The sequence below is a fragment of the Phyllobates terribilis genome, unplaced genomic scaffold (assembly GCF_046119375.1).
Source record: "Phyllobates terribilis strain yellow unplaced genomic scaffold, ASM4611937v1 Scaffold_3__8_contigs__length_932513732, whole genome shotgun sequence".
NCBI lineage: Eukaryota > Metazoa > Chordata > Amphibia > Anura > Dendrobatidae > Phyllobates > Phyllobates terribilis.
In genome coordinates, this window is record NW_027362763.1 from 112,372,646 (window position 1) to 112,394,466 (window position 21,821).

Here is a 21,821-nt window from a genome sequence, read left to right on the forward strand (position 1 = left end):
CATACATTACTGATCCTGAGTTACATCCTGTATTATACTCCAGAGCTGCACTCACTATTCTTCTGGTGCAGTCACTGTGTACATACATTACATTTCTGATCCTGAGTTACATCCAGTATTATACTCCGGAGCTGCACTCACTATTCTTCTGGTGCAGTCACTGTGTACATACATTACATTTCTGATCCTGAGTTACATCCAGTATTATACTCCGGAGCTGCACTCACTATTCTTCTGGTGCAGTCACTGTGTACATACATTACATTTCTGATCCTGAGTTACATCCTGTATTATACTCCAGAGCTGCACTCACTATTCTTCTGGTGCAGTCACTGTGTACATACATTACATTTCTGATCCTGAGTTACATCCAGTATTATACTCCGGAGCTGCACTCACTATTCTGCTGGTGCATTCACTGTGTACATACATTACATTACTGATCCTGTACTGATCCTGAGTTACATCCTGTATTATACCCCAGAGCTGCACTCACTATTCTGCTGGTGCAGTCACTGTGTACATACATTACATTACTGATCCTGTACTGATCCTGAGTTACATCCTGTATTATACTCCAGAGCTGCACTCACTATTCTGCTGGTGCAGTCACTGTGTACATGCATTACATTACTGATCCTGTACTGATCCTGAGTTACATCCTGTATTATACTCCAGAGCTGCACTCACTATTCTGCTGGTGCAGTCACTGTGTACATACATTACATTACTGATCCTGAGTTACATCCTGTATTATGCTCCAGAGCTGCACTCACTATTCTGCTGGTGCAGTCGCTGTGTACATACATTACATTACTGATCCTGTACTGATCCTGAGTTACATCCTGTATTATACTCCAGAGCTGCACTCACTATTCTGCTGGTGCAGTCGCTGTGTACATACATTACATTACTGATCCTGTACTGATCCTGAGTTACATCCTGTATTATACTCCAGAGCTGCACTCACTATTCTGCTGGTTCAGTCACTGTGTACATACATTACATTACTGATCCTGAGTTACATCCTGTATTATACTTCAGAGCTGCACTCACTATTCTGCTGGTCAGTCACTGTGTACATACATTACATTACTGATCCTGTACTGATCCTGAGTTACATCCTGTATTATACTCCAGAGCTGCACTCACTATTCTGCTGGTGCAGTCACTGTGTACATACATTACATTTCTGATCCTGAGTTACATCCTGTATTATACTCCAGAGCTGCACTCACTATTCTTCTGGTGCAGTCACTGTATACATACATTACATTACTGATCCTGAGTTACATCCTGTATTATACTCTAGAGCTGCACTCACTATTCTTCTGGTGCAGTCACTGTGTACATACATTACATTTCTGATCCTGAGTTACATCCAGTATTATACTCCAGAGCTGCACTCACTATTCTTCTGGTGCAGTCACTGTGTACATACATTACTGATCCTGAGTTACATCCTGTATTACACTCCAGAGCTGCACTCACTATTCTGCTGGTGCAGTCGCTGTGTACATACATTACATTTCTGATCCTGAGTTACATCCTGTATTATACTCCAGAGCTGCACTCACTATTCTTCTGGTGCAGTCACTGTGTACATACATTTCTGATCCTGAGTTACATCCTGTATTATACTCCAGAGCTGCACTCACTATTCTGCTGGTGCAGTCACTGTGTACATACATTACATTTCTGATCCTGTACTGATCCTGAGTTACATCCTGTATTATACTCCAGAGCTGCACTCACTATTCTTCTGGTGCAGTCACTGTGTACATGCATTACATTACTGATCCTGTACTGATCCTGAGTTACATCCTGTATTATACTCCAGAGCTGCACTCACTATTCTTCTGGTGCAGTCACTGTGTACATACATTACATTACTGATCCTGAGTTACATCCTGTATTATACTCCAGAGCTGCACTCACTATTCTGCTGGTGCAGTCACTGTGTGCATACATTACATTTCTGATCCTGAGTTACATCCAGTATTATACTCCAGAGCTGCACTCACTATTCTTCTGGTGCAGTCACTGTGTACATACATTACTGATCCTGAGTTACATCCTGTATTATACTCCAGAGCTGCACTCACTATTCTTCTGGTGCAGTCACTGTGTACATACATTACTGATCCTGAGTTACATGCTGTATTATACTCCAGAGCTGCACTCACTATTCTGCTGGTGCAGACACTGTGTACATACATTACATTACTGATCCTGAGTTACATCCTGTATTATACTCCAGAGCTGCACTCACTATTCTTCTGGTGCAGTCACTGTGTACATACATTACTGATCCTGAGTTACATCCTGTATTATACTCCAGAGCTGCACTCACTATTCTTCTGGTGCAGTCACTGTGTACATACATTACATTACTGATCCTGAGTTACATCCTGTATTATGCTCCAGAGCTGCACTCACTATTCTGCTGGTGCAGTCACTGTGTACATACATTACATTACTGATCCTGTACTGATCCTGAGTTACATCCTGTATTATACTCCAGAGCTGCACTCACTATTCTGCTGGTGCAGTCACTGTGCACATACATTACATTTCTGATCCTGAGTTACATCCTGTATTATACTCCAGAGCTGCACTCACTATTTTTCTGGTGCAGTCACTGTGTACATACATTACTGATCCTGAGTTACATCCTGTATTATACTCCAGAGCTGCACTCACTATTCTTCTGGTGCAGTCACTGTGTACATACATTACATTTCTGATCCTGAGTTACATCCAGTATTATACTCCGGAGCTGCACTCACTATTCTTCTGGTGCAGTCACTGTGTACATAGATTACATTTCTGATCCTGAGTTACATCCAGTATTATACTCCGGAGCTGCACTCACTATTCTTCTGGTGCAGTCACTGTGTACATACATTACATTTCTGATCCTGAGTTACATCCTGTATTATACTCCAGAGCTGCACTCACTATTCTTCTGGTGCAGTCACTGTGTACATACATTACATTTCTGATCCTGAGTTACATCCAGTATTATACTCCGGAGCTGCACTCACTATTCTTCTGGTGCAGTCACTGTGTACATACATTACATTTCTGATCCTGAGTTACATCCAGTATTATACTCCAGAGCTGCACTCACTATTCTTCTGGTGCAGTCACTGTGTACATACATTACATTACTGATCCTGAGTTACATCCAGTATTATACTCCGGAGCTGCACTCACTATTCTGCTGGTGCAGTCACTGTGTACATACATTACATTACTGATCCTGAGTTACATCCAGTATTATACTCCGGAGCTGCACTCACTATTCTTCTGGTGCAGTCACTGTGTACATACATTACATTACTGATCCTGAGTTACATCCTGTATTATACTCCAGAGCTGCACTCACTATTCTTCTGGTGCAGTCACTGTGTACATACATTACATTACTGATCCTGAGTTACATCCTGTATTATACTCCAGAGCTGCACTCACTATTCTTCTGGTGCAGTCACTGTGTACATACATTACATTACTGATCCTGAGTTACATCCTGTATTATACTCCGGAGCTGCACTCACTATTCTGCTGGTGCAGTCACTGTGTACATACATTACATTACTGATCCTGAGTTACATCCTGTATTATACTCCAGAGCTGCACTCACTATTCTTCTGGTGCAGTCGCTGTGTACATACATTACATTACTGATCCTGAGTTACATCCAGTATTATACTCCGGAGGTTGACCTGCTATGTTAGCTGCCATAGGGGACAGGATTCCGGTACGAAGCCAAATGCCAAGATTCAGGGTCCTCTGGGACGCTGCTGCTCTCACAGACCAGATTTCTGGGTCCTCGCGCTACTAAGTAGCTTGGTTAAGGTTTTTGTGGACAGAGTCTGGTCTCGAGGACGAAATTCTGTCCCGGCTGTTAACCGGATTATCTCATTTCCATAGGCTTCCATTATAAACCGTTACAGTGCAGTGATAATTATTTTCCCTATACTTATAATGGGGTTGCGGCGGACGCGCATCGCGGCGCTAAGCGTGGTTTTCAGGTCTCTTCTCCATACCTGTGGGTGGGGATGCGCTCCCGTTCGCTGCGGGGCCCGTTAGGCGACCCTTTGGGCGCGTTGCGACATAAAACGAACAATTGCGCGGTCGTGCGGACGATTTGGCGCTACTTTCTTGGGGACCGTACGTTGCGACAAGGCTCCCGTTCGCTCTAGGACCTGAAATAACGTTCTAGAACAGATTTATGCGGACAAAATGCGCGTTTGCGTAAAGAAATGGCGTAACATTTTTCGCCCAAAAACTGTTAATTGACCATTGAAAATGTATGATCTTAATCAGATTAGCACTTGGACTGCACCACTGGACATCCGTCACTAGATGGAGCTCTAACACTGTCAATTTGTAACAGGGGGTAAATCCAGTTAAAGAGTGGACTATATGCTATATTTTAACCAATGGCATGCACTAACAAATTTCCGTCACCAGGTGGAGCACGGTCACTATAAGTTTGTAATGAGGTTAAATCCGGTTAAGACTGCATTATATGCTACTACTTTACCGGATTAGGGTTATGCATGCACTAACAAATTTCCGTCACCAGGTGGAGCACGGTCAATGGAAATTTGTAATGAGGCTATATCCAGTTAACATCTGCACCATGTGCTGCTAAATAACCGGATTTACTCAAAATGAAGGGACTTTGCTGTATTTTAGAGCTTGGGTCACTTCCACTATCAGAGGTGCGGGCATCCAGGTGTCTGATGCCCGAAATGACCTCCAGGGGTTATGGCCCATTACCCCCCCTGACAGTGCTGGACATTCAGTTCAGTTTTTGCTTTTCATTTATTTTATTTTATTTGTCCAGAATGGGGGGGTGAATAAACTTTGGGTAAATCCGGTTAACATCTGCACCATATGCTGCTCAGTAACCGGATTAGGGTGAATAAACTTTGGGTAAATCCGGTTAACATCTGCACTACGTGCTGCTCAGTAACCGGATTAGGGTGAATAAACTTTGGGTAAGGCTGAGTTCACACGATGCGTATTTCATGCGTTTCCGCGGCGTTTTTGCAGTTGCGTAAACGCCGCGGAAACGCATGAAAACCGCATGGTAGAAGGGAAGCAATGTTCCCCAATGGAAATCCGCATGTGCTGTGCCCATGATGCAGATTTTTCCGCAGCATGTCAATTAATTTTGCGGAAACGCGGCGATTTCGCCGCCATTGACTTGCATTAGAACGCGCCAATTCCGCAAGACAGCATCTGTAGTTGCGCTATTGGTGCGTTCTAATGTGCGGATGGTACCCGAGTGTGGAGGACAGGAGAGTCTCATCCACACCCAGGTACCATTAAAAAAGCTGTAAAAAAAAGAATAAAATAAAAAATAAATGTATTCTTACCTTCTGTCGGCCCGCGCAGCGCTCCCGCTTGGTTCCCGGCACTTGCAGTGAGTTGTAGGACCTGCGCTGACGTCAGAGTCATGTGACGGGTCATGTGACGCTGACGTCGGCAGGTCTTTCAATTCAAAGTTGCCGGCAGCCGGGAACTTTGTAAAGCAGGACAGCGCGGGCCATCGGAGGTAAGTATATACACTCTCTCGGGTCACACTATATATGCTGTTTGCATGGATTTATACAGTGTGACCTAGTTGTCAAGCACTTTCCAGGTGATGCTAAAATCGCCTGGAAAGCGCTTGTCAATCTGCATGCGTTTTTTCTGCCAGGGAGATGCAGAAATGATGCAGAAATTTTCTGCTTCATTTCTGCATCGTGTGCACATACCCTAAGTCCGGTTAACCGCTGCACCATGTGCTGCTAAGTAACCGGATTTACTCAAAATGAAGGGACTTTGCTGTTTTTTAGACCCTGGGTCACTTCCACTATCAGAGGTGCAGGCATCCAGGTGTCTCCAGGGGTTATGGCCCATTACCCCCCCCTGACAGTGCTGGACATTATATGTGATTAGCCTCAGATTGATTAGTGTAATTTTCTGACTTTTTTGAAAATTTCATTTTTTGTGAAAATTTCCACTAAATGAGGTTATAGTATGTTAGAGGGCATCCCAGGAGGGCTCCAAAAGTGTGGGTAAAATATATATCCCACAGGGGGAAAATTGAAAAAAAGTTGAAAAAAAAAATTTTTGGGGACTTAGAAAATTTTCACACATGTGTCAGACTTCCAGAGAGGGGAGCATGTCAGTGCGCGCATCCGATTTCAGTTCCAGAGCGATTCGCGCGATGAGTCCTTGATACTTAGTCGTTTTTGCAAAATTTCTGACTTTTTGGAAAATTTCACAATTTTGTGAAAACTTCCACAAAATGAGGTTCTAGTATGTTAGAGGGCATCCCAGGAGGGCTCCAAAAGTGTGGGTAAAATATATATCCCACAGGGGGAAAATTGAAAAAAAGTTGAAAAAAAAAATTTTTGGGGACTTAGAAAATTTTTCAACTTTTGTCAGACTTCCAGACAGGGGAGCGTGTCAGTGCGCGCATCCGATTTCAGTTCCAGAGCGATTCGCGCGATGAGTCCTTGATACTTAGTCGTTTTTGGCAAAATTTCTGACTTTTTGAAAATTTCACAATTTTGTGAAAACTTCCACAAAATGAGGTTCTAGTATGTTAGAGGGCATCCCAGGAGGGCTCCAAAAGTGTGGGTAAAATATATATCCCACAGGGGGAAAATTGAAAAAAAGTTGAAAAAAAAAATTTTTGGGGACTTAGAAAATTTTCACACATGTGTCAGACTTCCAGAGAGGGGAGCATGTCAGTGCGCGCATCCGATTTCAGTTCCAGAGCGATTCGCGCGATGAGTCCTTGATACTTAGTCGTTTTTGCAAAATTTCTGACTTTTTGGAAAATTTCACAATTTTGTGAAAACTTCCACAAAATGAGGTTATAGTATGTTAGAGGGCATCCCAGGAGGGCTCCAAATGTGTGGGTAAAATATATATCCCACGAGGGGAAAATTGAAAAAAAGTTGAAAAAAAAAATTTTTTGGGACTTAGAAAATTTTCCAACTTGTGTCAGACTTCCAGACAGGGGAGCGTGTCTGTAAGCGCATCCGATTTCAGTTCCAGAGCGTTTCACCCGATGAGTCCTTCATACTTAGTTGTTTTTGCCAATTTTCTGATATTTGTCTGGAATGGGGTGAATAAACTTTGGGTAAATCCGGTTATCATCTGTACCATGTTCTGCTAAGTAACGGGATTAGGGTGAATAAACTTTGGGTAAATCCGGTTAACATCTGCACCATATGCTGCTAATTACCCGGATTTACTCAAAATGAAGGGACTTTGCCGTTTTTTAGACCCTGGGTCACTTCCACTGTCAGAGGTGCGGGCATCCAGGTGTCTGATGCCCAAAATGACCTCCAGGGGTTATGACCCATTACCCCCCCCCTGACAGTGCTGGACATTATATGTGATTAGCCTCAGATTGATTAGTGTTCACCATTGGTCCCCGGGACCTGCTAAGTCCTTATCATAGATACGACACTCGGCAACTGGTAATGTTTTAATATTTGACACTAGCTTAGGACCAAGCCGAATGGGTCACCTTGACGCAGTGGGATGGCTTTCACATTTATTTCGATCAACATAATGTTACCAAGTACCCTATCTTTATTTCCATGCTCTGTGCCATGTATTGTTTCCTTTTTTAAAGCTACTTGCTCATTTTTTTTTCTTTTTTCTCCCTTTGGTTTTGCTCTTTTGAGGCCTTGGTAAACATGCACCTATACTGCATGTTCATATATATATATATATATATATATATATATTTTGCTGTCATTGCTAAGTAGGGTGTGGCCTGCCTTTATATGAGCTGGACAGTGTATGTGAACTTGAAATGGGCCAGATGCTATTGCGTCGGGAGGGCGGTGAAATTGCCCTGTGACGTCTCCCCCGTCTCTGCTCCTTCTCCCCCTCTGCCTCCCTGTGTGCTGTGTTTTGGTGTCCTGTGCTCGGTGTTTTGAGCTGTGTGCCTCATGTGCTCTCCCCCCGTCTGCTCTCTCACACACACTCCCAGGTCCTCCACGGTCGTCGCTGTATTCTGGGCGGCTGACGGTCTGGGCTGACGTAGCGTACATGTACCTACCGTATCATACGTGTACGTTATGGTAAGCTCAGACCAATGAAAGGAAGCATCCGGCGCTCAATCAGAGGGAGTATCCGGCACCCAATCAGAGGGACGGCTGTAACATCACGTGCCGACGTTAGCTGCTGGTCTGTGATTGGCTGGCGGCTGCTTCCTGTGATTGGGCGGAGCTTACCGTAATGTACGGGACGCTGCATGTAGGGTACAGCAGCGGAGAGAGACCGGCGGTCGGGCGGAATCCAGCGCGGAGCCACAGAGCACCGATGAGTGTGTGTGTTCTGGCGGGTCTGCCAGTGGCATGGGGTTATTTGGTGGTGGATCCAGCGGCGACCCCAGGGGCGGCTCTGGCAGCGGTGGCGTCTCTGGCGGTGTGTCTGGCTGTGCTTGCAGCAGCGTTTGAAGTGGCGGGTGCAGCCAGGGTGTCCTGTGCCATCTTGGGGCACTCATGTGCTTCCTGCCGGGCACGGCCGCGGTGCCTTATGGGATTCGTGCACCGCGCGAACTGCCAATTATGTAAGTAGATAGCCTCCCATTGCTTAGTGTTCTTGATTGTCTCTGTGGGCCACACTCTCCTCCGTAGTGTAAAAACATGGCAGCAGCGCAAGTGCGTATGCTCGCTGGGTTATGTCGTCATCTTTGCATCTGTGTCAGTGATGGTGCATCGGAGACCAGAGCTGTGGAGTCAAAGTCGGAGTCAATTTTGGTGGAGTCGGTATAAAAAGGACCGACTCAGACTCCAAAAATATATAATAAATTGGGTACGGTAGTTCAATGCAATATTTTCAAATTATTATGTTCTACATATCTTGATTGTTACAATAATGATTAAAAGGCTTATGTTCACATGATGCTAGAATAAATGTATCACCTAAACATCAGCAATGTAGGAAGGAGTCAGAGTCATGGAGTCGGAGTCAGTGCTTTGGCTTACCGACTCCACAGCCCTGGAGACGGCCAGGCAAGTGGCGCTGCTGCAGTTGTGGGCGCCTTTCCCAGAATTTCACGCAGTATCCTAGATGCCAAATTGCAGCATCGGTATCCAGGATCGTGCATCTTCCTAACAATAATGCATGTTGCAGCAGCCTCCAAGATGCATTATCAGTAGGAATAGATATATTCAGATGCTGAATATGGAGAAATACTTTCTATTAACCCTACCCCACCACTATACCAGAGAAGCAAACAAAACCATCTCAAACTTTTATTTAAAACATTTTATTTACTGGAAAAAGTAATGAGGCAGAGGGCAAAAACATTTAGTACAAAAAAGAAATAAATTCATATATGTACTTTTGTAAAAACAAAGGAAAGAAATTCTGCATGAATGAGCCTTGTCATTTATTCATAACTCTGTCAATCCAGCACAAATGCCATCCAGACAGGACATCCACATTTGGAAATCTCAAGCCCCTTTATTTGCCAAGAAACATCTAAAGGAGTTATTGAAGTCTCCAACGCTTGGTTACCTAAATAGAAAAAAATAAATAATATAATAAATATATATTAGATGGTGGCCCGATTCTAACGCATCGGGTATTCTAGAATATGTATGTAGGCTGCTGGGGTGTATATAGAGGCTGCTGAGCTGTATATAGAGGCTGCTGGGCTGTATATAGAGGTTGCTGGGGTGTATATAGAGGCTGCTGCTGGGCTGTATATAGAAGCTGCTGGGGTGTATATAGAAGCTGCTGGGCTGTATATAGAGGCTGCTGGGCTTGTACATAGAGGCTGCTGGGGTGTATATAGAGGCTGCTGGGCTGTATATAGAAGCTGCTGGGCTGTATATAGAGGCTGCTGAGCTGTATATAGAGGCTGCTGGGTATATATAGAGGCTGCTGGGCTGTATATAGAGGCTGCTGGGGTGTATATAGAGGCTGCTGGGCTGTATATAGAGGCTGCTGGGCTGTATATAGAAGCTGCTGGGCTGTATATAGAGGCTGCTGAGCTGTATATAGAGGCTGCTGGGTATATATAGAGGCTGCTGGGCTGTATATAGAGGCTGCTGGGGTGTATATAGAGGCTGCTGGGCTGTATATAGAGGTTGCTGGGGTATATATATAGAGGCTGCTGGGCTGTATATAGAGGCTGCTGGGCTGTATATAGAAGCTGCTGGGCTGTATATAGAGGCTGCTGGGCTGTATATAGAGGCTGCTGAGCTGTATATAGAGGCTGCTGAGCTGTATATAGAGGCTGCTGGGGTGCATATAGAGGCTGCTGGGGTGTATATAGAGGCTGCTGAGCTGTATATAGAGGCTGCTGGGGTGTATATAGAGGTTGCTGGGGTGTATATATAGAGGCTGCTGGGCTGTATATAGAGGCTGCTGGGGTGTATATAGAAGCTGCTGGGCTGTATATAGAGGCTGCTGGGCTGTACATAGAAGCTGCTGGGCTGTATATAGAAGCTGCTGGGCTGTATATAGAGGCTGCTGAGCTGTATATAGAGGCTGCTGGGGTGTATATATAGAGGCTGCTGGGCTGTATATAGAAGCTGCTGGGGTGTATATAGAGGCTGCTGGGCTGTATATAGAGGCTGCTGGGATGTATATATAGAGGCTGCTGGGCTGTACATAGAGGCTGCTGGGCTGTATATAGAGGTTGCTGGGGTGTATATAGAGGCTGCTGGGCTGTATATAGAGGCTGCTGGGATGTATATATAGAGGCTGCTGGGCTGTATATAGAGGCTGCTGGGCTGTATATAGAGGTTGCTGGGGTGTATATAGAGGCTGCTGGGCTGTATATAGAGGCTGCTGAGCTGTATATAGAGGTTGCTGGGGTGTATATATAGAGGCTGCTGGGCTGTACATAGAGGTTGCTGGGGTGTATATATAGAGGCTGCTGGGCTGTATATAGAGGCTGCTGGGCTGTATATAGAGGTTGCTGGGGTGTATATATAGAGGTTGCTGGGGTGTATATATAGAGGCTGCTGGGCTGTATATATAGAGGCTGCTGGGCTGTATATAGAGGCTGCTGGGCTGTATATAGAGGCTGCTGGGCTGTATATAGAGGCTGCTGGGCTGTATATAGAGGCTGCTGGGCTGTATATAGAGGCTGCTGGGCTGTATATAGAGGCTGCTGGGCTGTATATAGAGGCTGCTGGGCTGTATATAGAGGCTGTTGCTGGGGTCTATATAGAGGCTGTTGCTGGGGTCTATATAGAGGCTGTTGCTGGGGTCTATATAGAGGCTGCTGGGCTGTATATAGAGGCTGCTGGGGTGTATATAGAGGCTGCTGCTGGGCTGTATATAGAGGCTGCTGCTGCTGGGCTGTATATAGAGGCTGCTGCTGCTGGGCTGTATATAGAGGCTGCTGCTGCTGGGCTGTATATAGAGGCTGCTGCTGGTGTGTATATAGAGGCTGCTGGGCTGTATATAGAGGCTGCTGGGGTGTATATAGAGGCTGCTGGGGTGTATATAGAGGCTGCTGCTGCTGGGCTGTATATAGAGGCTGCTGCTGCTGGGCTGTATATAGAGGCTGCTGCTGCTGGGCTGTATATAGAGGCTGCTGCTGCTGGGCTGTATATAGAGGCTGCTGCTGCTGGGCTGTATATAGAGGCTGCTGCTGCTGGGCTGTATATAGAGGCTGCTGCTGGGCTGTATATAGAGGCTGCTGCTGCTGGGGTGTATATAGAGGCTGCTGCTGGGGTGTACTGACCAGAAAATGTGACTGCCTCAGCCAATCACAGGCCATAGTTAACCGGATTTACCCAAAGTCCATTTTCCCTAAACTGGGCAAATCCAGTTAATTTGTAGCATATAGCGCAGGCGGTAACCGAAGTCCATTCTTCCCCAATCCGGTGAACATCTGCACTATATGATACTACTTAACCGCATTTACTCAAAATTAAGGGAGTTTGTCATTTTTTAGACACTGGGTCACTGCCCCCCTGTGCTGGATCTGTCCCCACAGTGTTCGCTTTTTGCCCTACATCCCACATGCTTGCTCTCACCACCACCAGCAGCCAAGTCCCAGCTGGCCAGGGGGGACGACACCACCACCAGCAGCCGCATCCCAGCGAGCCAGGGGGGACGACACCACCATCAGCAGCCGCGTCCCAGCTGGTCAGGGAGGGGGGGGGGGGGGGGGACACCACCACCAGCAGTCGTGTCCCAGCTGGCCAGGGAGGGGGGGGGGGACCCCACCTCCAGATGTCGCGTCCCAGCTGGCCAGGGGGGGGGGGAGTGGGGGGGGGGGGGGGACACCTCCACCAGCAGCCGCGTCCCAGAGGGCCAGGGGGGACAACACCACCACCAGCAGCCGCGTCCCAGGGGGGACGACACCACCACCAGCAGCCGCGTCCCAGCCGGCCAGGGGGGAGACGGTCTCTGCTGGCTCACGCCATACACATACACATATATACTCAAACCAAGAAAGAAGAGGGTAGCCGGGTTGCGTTATACTACTTAACCGGAATTACTCAAAATGAAGGGACTTTGTCGTTTTTTAGACCCTGGGTCACTCCCACTGTCAGAGGTGCGGGCATCCAGGTGTCCGGAATAGGGGGTGCGGGCATCCAGGTGTCCGGAGTGGGGTCAATAAACTTTGGGTACATCCGGTTAACATCTGTACCATGTTCTGCTAAGTAACGGGATTAGGGTGAATAAACTTTGGGTACATCTGGTTAACATCTGTACCATGTTCTGCTAAGTAACGGGATTAGGGTGAATAAACTTTGGGTACATCCGGTTAACATCTGCACCATGTTCTGCTAAGTAACCGGATTTACTCAAAATGAAGGGACTTTGCCATTTTTTAGACCCTGGGTCACTCCCACTGTCAGAGGTGCAGGCATTCAGGTGTCTGTCCCCGGTCGTCAGGGGGGGCGACACCACCACCAGCAGCCGCGTCCCAGCTGGCCAGGCGAGACGACACCATCACCAGCAGCCGCATCCCAGCTGGCCAGGGGGGACACTACCACCAGCAGCCGCGTCCCAGCTGGCCAGGGGGGACACCACCACCAGCAGCCAGTCCCAGCTGGCCAGGGGGGACACCACCACCAGCAGCCGCGTCCCAGCCGGCCAGGGGGGAGACGGTCTCTGCTGGCTCACGCCATACACATACACATATATACTCAAACCAAGAAAGAAGAGGGTAGCCGGGTTGCGTTATACTACTTAACCGGAATTACTCAAAATGAAGGGACTTTGTCGTTTTTTAGACCCTGGGTCACTCCCACTGTCAGAGGTGCGGGCATCCAGGTGTCCGGAATAGGGGGTGCGGGCATCCAGGTGTCCGGAGTGGGGTCAATAAACTTTGGGTACATCCGGTTAACATCTGTACCATGTTCTGCTAAGTAACGGGATTAGGGTGAATAAACTTTGGGTACATCTGGTTAACATCTGTACCATGTTCTGCTAAGTAACGGGATTAGGGTGAATAAACTTTGGGTACATCCGGTTAACATCTGCACCATGTTCTGCTAAGTAACCGGATTTACTCAAAATGAAGGGACTTTGCCATTTTTTAGACCCTGGGTCACTCCCACTGTCAGAGGTGCAGGCATTCAGGTGTCTGTCCCCGGTCGTCAGGGGGGGCGACACCACCACCAGCAGCCGCGTCCCAGCTGGCCAGGCGAGACGACACCATCACCAGCAGCCGCATCCCAGCTGGCCAGGGGGGACACTACCACCAGCAGCCGCGTCCCAGCTGGCCAGGGGGGACACCACCACCAGCAGCCAGTCCCAGCTGGCCAGGGGGGACACCACCACCAGCAGCCGCGTCCCAGCTGGCCAGGGGGGACGACACCACCACCAGCAGCCGCGTCCCAGCTGGACAGCGGGGACGACACCGCCACCAGCAGCCGCGTCCCAGCTGGACAGCGGGGACGACACCGCCACCAGCAGCCGCGTCCCAGCTGGCAAGGCGGGACGACACCACCACCAGCAGCCGCGTCCCAGCTGGCCAGGCGAGACGACACCATCACCAGCAGCCGCATCCCAGCTGGCCAGGCGGGACAACATCACCACCAGCAGCAGCATCCCAGCTGGCCAATGGGGACATCACCAGCAGCCGCGTCCCAGCTGATCAGGTGGGACGACACCTCCACCAGCAGCCGCGTCCCAGCTGGCTAGGCGGGACGATACCACCACCAGCAGCCGCGTCCCAGCTGGCCAGGCGGGACAACATCACCACCAGCAGCCGCATCCCAGCTGGCCAATGGGGACATCACCAGCAGCCGCGTCCCAGCTGGTCAGGTGGGACGACACCTCCACCAGCAGCCGCCTCCCAGCTGGCCAGGCGGGACGACAACACCACCACCAGCCGCGTCCCAGCTGGCCAGGGGGTGCGACACCACCACCAGCAGCCAAGTCCCAGCTGGCCAGGGGGGGGGGAGGGAAGACACCACCACCAGCAGCCGCGTCCCAGCTGGCCAGGGGGGACACCACCACCAGCAGCCGCGTCCCAGCTGGCCAGGAGGGACGACACCACCACCAGCAACCGCGTCCCAGCTGGCCAGGGGGGACGACACCACCACCAGCAGCTGCGTCCCAGCTGGACAGCGGGGACGACACCACCACCAGCAGCCGCGTCCCAGCAGGCCAGGCGGGACGACACCACCACCAGCAGCCGCGTCCCAGCTGGGCAGGCGGGACGACACCACCACCAGCAGCCGCGTCCCAGCTGGCTAGGCGGGACGATACCACCACCAGCAGCCGCGTCGCAGCTGGCCAGGCGGGACAACATCACCACCAGCAGCCGCATCCCAGCGGGCCAGGGGGGGGCGACACCACAACCAGCAGCCGCATCCCAGCTGGCCAGGGGGGACGACACCACCACCAGCAGCCCCGTCCCAGCGGGCCAGGGGGGGGCGACACCACAACCAGCAGCCGCATCCCAGCTGGCCAGGGGGGACGACACCACCACCAGCAGTCGCGTCCCAGTTGGCCAGGGGGGACGGCACCACCACCAGCAGCCGCGTCCCAGCTGGCCAGAGGGGACGACACCACCACCAACAGCCGCGTCCCAGCTGGCCAGGCGGGACGACACCACCACCAGCAGCCGCGTCCCAGCTGGCCAGTCGGGACGACACCACCACCAGCAGCCGCGTCCCAGCTGGCCAGTCGGGACGACACCACCACCAGCAGCCGCATCCCAGCTGGCCAGGGGGGACATCACCAGCAGCCGCGTCCCAGCTGGTCAGGTGGGACGACACCTCCACTAGCAGCCGCGTCCCAGCTGGCTAGGCGGGACGATACCACCACCAGCAGCCGCGTCCCAGGTCGCCAGGGGGGAGACACCACCACCAGCAGCCAAGTCCCAGCTGGTCAGGGGGGACGACACCACCACCAGCAGCCGAGTCCCAGCTGGCCAGGGGGGACGACACCACCACCAGCAGCCGAGTCCCAGCTGGCCAGGGGGGACGACACCACCACCAGCAGCCGCGTCCCAGCTGGCTAGGGGGGAGACGGCCTCTGCTGGCTCACGCCATACACATACACACATATACATATATACTCAAACCAAGGAAGAAGAGGATAGCCGGGTTGCGTTATCATGGAGGCTGGAGAGCCGCGTCTCCACAATGCTTCGTTATCTAACTGAAGAAAAACAAAAGGGAAATTAATTTGACATAATATAAATATATAATGATACAATATATACATATAAGACCACCAGCAGCCGCGTCCCAGCTGGCCAGGCGGGACGACACCACCACCAGCAGCCGCGTCCCAGGTGGCCAGGCGGGACGACACCACCACTAGCAGCCACGTCCCAGCTGGCCAGTGGGTGCGACACCACCACTAGCAGCCACGTCCCAGCTGGCCAGGGGGGACGACACCACCACCAGCAGCCGTGTCCCAGCTGGCCAGGGGGGAGACACCACCACCAGCAGCCACGTCCCAGCTGGCCAGGGGGGAGACACCACCACCAGCAGCCGTGTCCCAGCTGGCCAGGGGGGACGACACCACCACCAGCAGCCGCGTCCCAGCAGGCCAGCGGGGACGACACCACCACCGGCAGCCGCGTCCCAGCCGGCCAGGGGGGAGACGGTCTCTGCTGGCTCACGCCATACACATACACACATATACATATATACTCAAACCAAGGAAGAAGAGGGTAGCCGGGTTGCGTTATACTACTTAACCAGAATTACTCAAAATGAAGGGACTTTGTCGTTTTTTAGACCCTGGGTCACTCCCACTGTCAGAGGTGCGGGCATCCAGGTGTCCGGAATAGGGGGTGCTGGCATCCAGGTGTCCGGAGTGGGGTCAATAAACTTTGGGCACATCCGGTTAACATCTGCACCATGTTCTGCTAAGTAACGGGATTAGGGTGAATAAACTTTGGGTACATCCGGTTAACATCTGCACCATGTTCTGCTAAGTAACGGGATTAGGGTGAATAAACTTTGGGTACATCCGGTTAACATCTGTACCATGTTCTGCTAAGTAATGGGATTACGGTCAATAAACTTTGGGTACATCCGGTTAACATCTGCACCATGTTCTGCTAAGTAACCGGATTTACTCAAAATGAAGGGACTTTGCCATTTTTTAGACCCTGGGTCACTCCCACTGTCAGAGCTGCGGGCATTCAGGTGTCTGTCCCCGGTGGTCAGGGGGGGGCGACAACACCACCAGCAGCCGCGTCCCAGCTGGCCAGGCGGGACGACACAACCACCAGCCGCGTCCCAACGGGCCAGGGGGGACACTACCACCAGCAGCCGCGTCCCAGCTGGCCAGGGGGGACACCACCACCAGCAGCCGCGTCCCAGCTGGCCAGGGGGGACGACACCACCACCAGCAGCCGCGTCCCAGCTGGCCAGGGGGGACGACACCACCACCAGCAGCCGCGTCCCAGCTGGCCAGGGGGGACGACACCACCACCAGCAGCCGCGTCCCAGCTGGCCAGGGGGGACGACACCACCACCAGCAGCCGCGTCCCAGCTGGACAGCGGGGACGACACCACCACCAGCAGCCGCGTCCCAGCTGGACAGCGGGGACGACACCACCACCAGCAGCCGCGTCCCAGCTGGACAGCGGGGACGACACCACCACCAGCAGCCGCGTCCCAGCTGGACAGCGGGGACGACACCACCACCAGCAGCCGCGTCGCAGCTGGACAGCGGGGACGACACCATCACCAGCAGCCGCATCCCAGCTGGCCAGGCGGGACGACATCACCACCAGCAGCCGCATCCCAGCTGGTCAGGTGGGACGACACCTCCACCAGCAGCCGCGTCCCAGCTGGCCAGGCGGGACAACATCACCACCAGCAGCCACATCCCAGCTGGCCAATGGGGACATCACCAGCAGCTGCGTCCCAGCTGGTCAGGTGGGACGACAACACCACCACCAGCCGCGTCCCAGCTGGTCAGGGGGTGCGACACCACCACCAGCAGCCAAGTCTCAGCTGGCCAGGGGGGGAGGAAAGACACCACCACCAGCAGCCGCGTCCCAGCTGGCCAGGGGGGACGACACCACCACCAGCAGCCGCATCCCAGCTGGACAGGGGGGACGACACCACCACCAGCAGTCGCGTCCCAGTTGGCCAGGGGGGACGGCACCACCATTAGCAGCCCTGTCCCAGCGGGCCAGGGGGGGGCGGCACCACCATTAGCAGCCCTGTCCCAGCGGGCCAGGGGGGGGCGACACCACCACCAGCAGCCCCGTCCCAGCGGGCCAGGGGGGGGCGACACCACAACCAGCAGCCGCATCCCAGCTGGCCAGGGGGGACGACACCACCACCAGCAGTCGCGTCCCAGTTGGCCAGGGGGGACGGCACCACCACCAGCAGCCACGTCCCAGCAGGCCAGAGGGGACGACACCACCACCAACAGCCGCGTCCCAGCTGGCCAGGCGGGACGACACCACCACCAGCAGCCGCGTCCCAGCTGGCCAGTCGGGACGACACCACCACCAGCAGCCGCGTCCCAGCTGGCCAGTCGGGACGACACCACCACCAGCAGCCGCATCCCAGCTGGCCAGGGGGGACATCACCAGCAGCCGCGTCCCAGCTGGTCAGGTGGGACGACACCTCCACTAGCAGCCGCGTCCCAGCTGGCTAGGCGGGACGATACCACCACCAGCAGCCGCGTCCCAGGTCGCCAGGGGGGAGACACCACCACCAGCAGCCAAGTCCCAGCTGGTCAGGGGGGACGACACCACCACCAGCAGCCGAGTCCCAGCTGGCCAGGGGGGACGACACCACCACCAGCAGCCGAGTCCCAGCTGGCCAGGGGGGACGACACCACCACCAGCAGCCGCGTCCCAGCTGGCCAGGGGGGAGACGGCCTCTGCTGGCTCACGCCATACACATACACACATATACATATATACTCAAACCAAGTTAGAAGAGGATAGCCGGGTTGCGTTATCATGGAGGCTGGAGAGCCGCGTCTCCACAATGCTTCGTTATCTAACTGAAGAAAAAAAAAAGGGAAATTAATTTGACATAATATAAATATATAATGATACAATATATACATATAAGACCACCAGCAGCCGCGTCCCAGCTGGCCAGGGGGGACACCACCACCAGCAGCCGCGTCCTAGCTGGCCAGGGGGGACGACACCACCACCAGCAGCCGCGTCCCAGCTGGCCAGGGGGGACGACACCACCACCAGCAGCCGCGTCCCAGCTGGCCAGGGGGGACGACACCACCACCAGCAGCCGCGTCCCAGCGGCCCAGGGGAGACACCACCACCAGCAGCCGCGTCCCAGGTGGCCAGGGGTGACACCACCACCAGCAGACGCGTCCCAGCTGGCCAGGGGGGACACCACCACCAGCAGCCGCATCCCAGCTGGCCAGGGGGGACATCACCAGCAGCCGCGTCCCAGCTGGTCAGGTGGGACGACACCTCCACTAGCAGCCGCGTCCCAGCTGGCTAGGCGGGACGATACCACCACCAGCAGCCGCGTCCCAGGTCGCCAGGGGGGACGACACCACCACCAGCAGCCGAGTCCCAGCTGGCCAGGGGGGACGACACCACCACCAGCAGCCGCGTCCCAGCTGGCCAGGGGGGAGACGGCCTCTGCTGGCTCACGCCATACACATACACACATATACATATATACTCAAACCAAGTTAGAAGAGGATAGCCGGGTTGCGTTATCATGGAGGCTGGAGAGCCGCGTCTCCACAATGCTTCGTTATCTAACTGAAGAAAAAAAAAAAGGGAAATTAATTTGACATAATATAAATATATAATGATACAATATATACATATAAGACCACCAGCAGCCGCGTCCCAGCTGGCCAGGGGGGACACCACCACCAGCAGCCGCGTCCTAGCTGGCCAGGGGGGACGACCCCACCACCAGCAGCCGCGTCCCAGCTGGCCAGGGGGGACGACACCACCACCAGCAGCCGCGTCCCAGCTGGCCAGGGGGGACGACACCACCACCAGCAGCCGCGTCCCAGCTGGCCAGGGGGGACGACACCACCACCAGCAGCCGCGTCCCAGCTGGCCAGGGGGGACGACACCACCACCAGCAGCCGCGTCCCAGCGGCCCAGGGGAGACACCACCACCAGCAGCCGCGTCCCAGGTGGCCAGGGGGGACACCACCACCAGGAGACGCGTCCCAGCGGGCCAGGGGGGACAACACCACCACCAGCAGCCGCGTCCCAGCGGGCCAGGGGGGACAACACCACCACCAGCAGCCGCGTCCCAGCGGGCCAGGGGGGACGACACCACCACCAGCAGCCGCGTCCCAGCCGGCCAGGGGGGAGACGGTCTCTGCTGGCTCACGCCATACACATACACACATATACATATATACTCAAACCAAGGAAGAAGAGGGTAGCCGGGTTGCATTATACTACTTAACCGGAATTACTCAAAATGAAGGGACTTTGTCGTTTTTTAGACCCTGGGTCACTCCCACTGTCAGAGGTGCGGGCATCCAGGTGTCCGGAATAGGGGGTGCGGGCATTCAGGTGTCCGGAGTGGGGTCAATAAACTTTGGGTACATCCGGTTAACATCTGTACCATGTTCTGCTAAATAACCGGATTTACTCAAAATGAAGGGACTTTGTCGTTTTTTAGACCCTGGGTCACTCCCACTGTCAGAGGTGCGGACATTCAGGTGTCTGTCCTCACTGGCCAGGGGGGGCGACACCACCACCAGCAGCCGCATCCCAGCGGGCCAGGGAGGACGACACCACCACCAGCAGCCGCGTCCCAGCGGGAAGACACCACCACCAGCAGCCGTGTCCCAGCGGGCCAGGGGGGACGACACCACAACCAGCAGCCGCGTCCCAGCGGGCCAGGGGGGACGACACCACCACCAGCAGCCGCGTCCCTCCCAGCGGGCCAGGGGGGACGACACCACCACCAGCAGCCGCGTCCCAGCGGGCCAGGGGGGACGACACCACCACCAGCAGCCGCGTCCCAGCGGGCCAGGGGGGACGACACCACCACCAGCAGCCGCGTCCCAGCGGGCCAGGGGGGACGACACCACCACCAGCAGCCGCGTCCCAGCTGGCCAGGGGGGGGGGGGGGGGCGACACCACCACCAGCAGCCGCGTCCCAGATGGCCAGGGGGGACGACACCAACACCAGCAGCCGCGTCCCAGCTGGCCAGGGGGGACGACACCACCACCAGCAGCCGCAGCGTCCCAGCTGGCCAGGGGGGACGACACCACAACCAACAGCCAAGTCCCAGCGGGCCAGGGGGGACGACACCACCACCAACAGCCAAGTCCCAGCGGGCCAGGGGGGACGACACCACCACCAGCAGCCGCGTCCCAGCGGGCCAGGGGGGACGACACCACCACCAGCAGCCGCGTCCCAGCGGGCCAGGGGGGACGACACCACCACCAGCAGCCGCGTCCCAGCGGGCCAGGGGAGACGACACCACCACCAGCAGCCGCGTCCAAGCGGGCCAGGGGGGACGACACCACCACCAGCAGCCGCGTCCCAGCGGGCCAGGGGGGACGACACCACCACCAGCAGCCGCGTCCCAGCGGGCCAGGGGGGACGACACCACCACCAGCAGCCGCGTCCCAGCGGGCCAGGGGGGACGACACCACCACCAGCAGCCGCGTCCCAGCGGGCCAGGGGGGACGACACCACCACCAGCAGCCGCGTCCCAGCGGGCCAGGGGGGACGACACCACCACCAGCAGCCGCGTCCCAGCGGGCCAGGGGGGACGACACCACCACCAGCAGCCGCGTCCCAGCGGGCCAGGGGGGACGACACCACCACCAGCAGCCGCGTCCCAGCGGGCCAGGGGGGACGACACCACCACCAGCAGCCGCGTCCCAGCAGGCCAGGAGGCACGACACCACCACCAGCAGCAGCGTCCCAGCAGGCTAGTGGGGACAACACCACCACCAGCAGCCGCGTCCCAGCGGGGACGACACCACCACCAGCAGCCGCGTCCCAGCGGGGACGACACCACCACCAGCCGCGTCCCAGCGGGGACAACACCACCGCCAGCAGCCGCGTCCAAGCGGGCCAGGGGGGACGACACCACCACCAGCAGCCGCGTCCCAGCGGGCCAGGGGGGGGGCGACATCACCACCAGCAGCCGCGTCCCAGCTGGCCAGGGGGGACGACACCACCACCAGCAGCCGCGTCCCAGCAGGCCAGAGGTGACACCACCACCAGCAGAAGCGTCCCAGCTGGCCAGACGGGACGACACCACCACCAGCAGCCGCGTCCCAGCTGGCCAGAGGGGATGACACCACCACCAGCAGCCGCGTCCCAGCGGGCCAGGGGGGACGACACCACCACCAGCAGCCGCGTCTCAGCGGGCCAGGGGGGACGACACCACCACCAGCAGCC

General features: G+C 54.4%; 1 long non-coding RNA gene across 1 annotated transcript; it reads right to left on the reverse strand.

Moving 5' to 3' along the window:
- Positions 1-9,288: 9,288 nt before the first annotated feature.
- Positions 9,289-18,817, reverse strand: LOC141257964 (uncharacterized). The gene is made up of 2 exons (XR_012318145.1): positions 18,374-18,817; positions 9,289-9,555 (listed from the first exon to the last, which is right to left on the reverse strand). It is a non-coding gene; the product is annotated as an uncharacterized lncRNA (long non-coding RNA).
- Positions 18,818-21,821: the final 3,004 nt, after the last annotated feature.